The sequence below is a fragment of the Penaeus monodon genome, chromosome 42, assembly GCF_015228065.2.
Source record: "Penaeus monodon isolate SGIC_2016 chromosome 42, NSTDA_Pmon_1, whole genome shotgun sequence".
Lineage (NCBI taxonomy): Eukaryota > Metazoa > Arthropoda > Malacostraca > Decapoda > Penaeidae > Penaeus > Penaeus monodon.
In genome coordinates, this window is record NC_051427.1 from 26,189,729 (window position 1) to 26,194,728 (window position 5,000).

General features: G+C 44.2%; 1 protein-coding gene across 1 annotated transcript in view; it reads right to left on the minus strand.

The window, feature by feature from the left end:
- LOC119599065 (charged multivesicular body protein 1a-like) overlaps positions 1-5,000 on the minus strand; it is a 12,391-nt gene that overhangs the window by 6,565 nt on the left and 826 nt on the right. The gene's annotated exons all lie outside the window — the stretch shown is intronic.

A 5,000-nucleotide genomic window follows, 5' to 3' on the forward strand; every position in this document is an offset into this window, starting at 1 on the left:
GATGTCTGATAGGTTGGGAGGTCGATGAAGGGAGGATAGGTGGGGGAAAGCAGAGGTACGGGTTGTTTCAAAACGTGGGCACGACAATATGATGTGTGGGATTGAAAGGGGAACATTACAAAAGGAACATAAGGGTGGATCAGATTGTGACATCAGATAGGAGTGTGTTAGAATAGTAAGGTCAGCTGTGGAGAGGAAGCGCTCTAGAGATCGGCCTCGGGAGTTGGTGATAGAATCACCCCAAAGGTGGCGACAGTTAAAGTCACCAACTATGAGGAAAAGTGGTTGAAGTTGGGAAATTAGGGGAGAAGTAGACTGAAATCACTGTGATCCAATGATGAAGGAAGATACGAATAACTGTGCAAGGGACATTGGTTTGAAAGGGAGGTGTGACATAAGGTGCTTTCTGATTGATAAGTATGGACGAGACATAAAGGGAATGTGGGGAAGAGACAAAATGATAATTGGGGATTGGTATTGGAGGATGTGTAAGAAAGGTCTCTTGAAGGCATACAATAGACGGGTTATAAGAAGAAAGGATATGACGAAGGTCAGGTCTGTGGGAGCGGAAACCGCGAATATTCCAATGAAGGATAGTTATACTTTAGTGATATAGATTGTAGTACGTGTTGGAGATTTTGAGGGGGAAGCAGCTAGAGGGTGGGATAAGGACTGAGAGGTCTGAGATGGGAGAAGTGTGGGAGTTGGTGTTCTACTAAGAGGGGTATTAGGAGATGGAGGGTCTGTGGAAGGGGATACTTGTGACATAAGGGATTCATGTGTGTATCCAGGAGGGAGTGGAAGGGATAGAGGGGATGGTGGGAGGGTTAATGTGGGCGGGGTTGGGTTCTGGTTCGGGGGGGATGGGCTGTGTTGGGAGGGGTTAGGATGATAAGGTGTAGGGGGGATATCATTAGGAGGAGGATGGATATCAGCAGTTACTTGGAGTGTGGAAGGAGCAGGAGTTGTAAGATTTGGAGGTTGAGTGTCAGTTTTCATTAAGTAATCTTGAACATTTTCAATAGTTTCTTCTGAGGAGTTGATTGGGGAGTTTTGGGGGATAAAGGATTTCTTGTGAGGGGGGGAAGAGAGGACTGGTGTCTCAAGTGTAGGGGCAAAGGAAGGTGGAGGTGATTGTGTGGTAGGGGAAGAGGGGGTGGAACGTTTTTTCTGTCTGTTACAGGTAGTGCGAGGAGGGAGAAGGGAAGGTGTTGGGGTTGTAGTGGTGATTGGAGTATCTGTAGTAGAGATTGGAGTGTCTGGGTTTAGGATGGCAAAAGAGTTTGACTGGGGAAGGTAGGAGGTAGAAGAGGGGGAGTTAGATGTAGGGGGGTTAGGTTTAGGAGAATTGATAGAATGAGCAGTATTACTGGAGTAAGGAGTAAGAGAGAAACCACGTCGACGTGCTTCCTGTCTGGCTTCACGTAGTGTGAGTCCAAGTTTGAATCTGAGAGTTGCTATCTCAGACTCAAATTTGTAGGTGGGATAGCCCTTATAAAATACATTATGGGGGCCGCCACAGTTGGCACATGTGCGTGTTTTTGCAGAGCAGTTAGATCGGGTATGGCCAGGTTGGGCACATAGTGGGCATCTGGCTGTGAAATGGCAATGTTTGGCTGGACGGCCTAGACGCCAACAATTTTGGCACTGACGTGGAGGAGGTTGGTATGGACGAACAGGGAGGGATTCTCCTATGTAGACGTTAAAGGGAAGGTCATGTCTACGGAAGGTAATTTTGGCTATGTTAGTGGGTTTCTTTCGATGACCTCTGGGGGGAATGGAGTAGCATTATACTGATGTTGCATCATAGTCTGTGAGACAGGCAAGTAGGTCTTCTCTACAATCTGACCAATCTTTGTCATAGATTGGGCAATTTGCTGGGGAGATTGAAACTGTTCCGGTGCAAGTATTGAGGGTTGGATGGGGTTCTGCAAGGATGGGGTTACCATTTGGCTGCGCTAAAGAGAGTATTCAAGATTGTTGTAGAGATAGGGGTAGTAGAAGGGCGGGGGCGTGACGAAGATGGAGTAGTGTTGAGGGAGGTAGTGTTATGGAGAGGTGGGCAATAAGGCTGTAAGGTATTAATAAGGGAGGATGGGGTGGTTGATGTTGGAGGTTGTGGGGTAGAGGTGTTGAAGTTGAGCATGCTGGGAGAGTGGAAATGTTCCTTAAGGGATGATTGTTGGCTACTGTACTAGTAGGCATTGATGAGGGGGTAGATATTGCAGTGTTCGGAGCCGTGGTCAAAGGAGAGCCTGGGGTCAGGGAATCGGGGTGGGTTTACATCGTTGGGGCTATTTGATAAAGGGGCAAGCCTCATTGCCCCTAATAGTGGGAATATGTTTTCATTACTGGCCATGGTAAGCCTGGATTATGTTGGGGATAAAAACAGTCCACCCCTCAGGGTCCCCTTGAGGGGTAAGGGCTAGGCAACTAAATCAGGGGAATACCGTGCCCATGGCTCCCTCAGGCCGTTCAGGACTGGCACAAAGTCAGCCTTTCATCCTTTCAGCTCGGCTCTCACACCTTAGGAGGTGGATAGCAGAAGGGTTTGGTGAAGGGACAGAAACGAAAAGTGGGAAGGAAGGAAGGAAGGAAGGAAGGAAGAAGAAAGAAAGAAAAAAAAAAAAACATGCAAAATTAGTTGAGTCGAGGGCTGAGTCCCAAGGTTGGGGAGTTCCCCATCATTGGGTTCCAGTCTCCTGCCTCCTAAGCCCCCCCACAACAACAACAGGCAAGGGATTGGGGGGGCAACAACCTTTGGGACATGTGTACAGTAAGCATATTTTGGGCATCAAGTTGAGTAAGAATAAGAATAGCAGCATATTTAGATTATCCACTATCATTAGGGGACCACCCTCAAAAGCCCACTTATGAAGGAGGTAAACATTGTTCCCCAAGCGCAATTACAGGAATTTTTAGTAGTTCATATTGCCCTTATCGTCAATTTCAGTAATCATTACTGGAATTTTTTAAGTGGATGACAATCAGGGTTTCACACACACACACACACACACACACACACACACACACACACACACACACACACACACACACACACACACACACACACACACACAATTAAAAAAAAAAAGTGTGGAATGGTTACTTTGATGAAAATGAGACACTTTTCTATCAATGGCAAAAGGTGTGTAAATAAAAAATAAAGGAGACACATGACAGAGAGGACAGATCACCCATCTTTCTCTAAGTCTCTCACCATGTTTACAGTGTGACGATAAACACTGCTATGACTGTACAACGTATTATTGTGATCTGTCAAGTAGTTCATGTAATTACTATGCACTTTTGAAAAGGATTTTTTTGTAATCATCAATGCCTGCTTTTCCTAATTCAAGTATTAAATGTCTTTTTATATAATACTTCTTTAATATGTCTTAACAGTTATTTACACTATTCTTTACAATAACCTGTGCATGTGCCTTTTTACTACTGGGATATTTGACAGCATTGGGAAACTTCATTCCTTGACAAAGAAATGTACTGCAAAATATCTACCTTGTATGTTTCGGATGGACAGAGCACAGGCACACTGACAGTCTATATGGGGCTTTACCCCCTATCTCCTTATCTGAGGGGCTGCCACCCCCATACCCCCTGCTTTGTCTATAAACTTTCACATGTTCTGGCAGAATAGAGCCCAGACAAATATTTATATCTCCCACTAATAATTTCTTACTTTGACCAATAAATCTGCAATGGCCAGCCTGCATGTCTAAATGCTTCCTTTTCTGACTCTTAACCCATAACTGACGGGTAGCATTCATAGAGGCCGGGGCCTCGCTGCCGGGGGTTTATATCGTCACCCTAGCATGCGCGACCACTCATGCCAAATACCAGCATCCCATGCCGTTTCTTCGTAATACTACGAAGATATGTTGTATTTTCAGTTTTCATTATTTTTTACAGTCTCTACTTGCCAAACATCCTGATAAATCGAGACTGAAGGGTATTTTTGTTGTTATATAGACTCCATAGTTGATCATTATCCGGTCTATAGTCCGAATAAAATAAGCAGTGTGCAGTATCATGGAGTGAAATCGTCAGTTTGTTGCATTTTTTTTGTTTGTTGCATGGTAAAAATGAGAAAGTGTTAAAACTGACTTAATCTTTTGCCGTGATTGTAACAAAAAAAACTCATGGCATGTCCATACATACTCTATGGCATGTGCGTACGTGCCCCCGGCAGATGGTCCCGCCATGCCATGGCACGTGCATACATGCCACCCATCAGCAATGGGTTAAAATGGCACTAGTATAACAGCCATAGATTTTAAATGAATAAATGTCAAAAAACTCTGCAAATCAGTCATTTGCAAGTGACAGTCTGTCAGGGTCTGTGTTTCCAAGAACGCCTTGGTTATTGTTCCGGCACCGGATCTCATCACATTGTGGCTATTTGTCTGGTATGCATGCTTTGCGCATGAACACACTCTCACGCTTGCACAATCATCAAAACAAACATTGGTGCCATATTTTGAATTAGTAGCCATTGTTGGGGGATAACAATGGATTCCACACGGGGACCTTGAAAACAAACAAATTTGCCGAATAATGACAAGCTGGAGATTTTCAATAGCCAATGAAAGACCATATTTTAGACTTTTCTGGGGGATCATGCCCAGGAGTTCCCTGTGCTATCACTCTCTATTTATCTCTGCTATTTCTTTTCCACACGCTGACCTCTGAAAACAAACAAATTTGCTGAATAATGACAAGCTGAAGATTTTCAATTAAATGGCAAATATTGCAATACTGCTGGGAAAATAGCTCTACAGGATAGGTGTCTGACTGAAAATGCCGGAAAAATATCCCAACAGACACGAGATACGACAACGAAACTCTTGTGAAATTGTTAGACACAATTATCACATGAGCGCAAGCGTGACAGTGTGTTCTTGTGTGAAAGTGCTCTCTTGCAATTCGGTCAAACTCTTTTTCACGGTAGCAAAACTTGCAAATTCATTCCCAACTTTAAA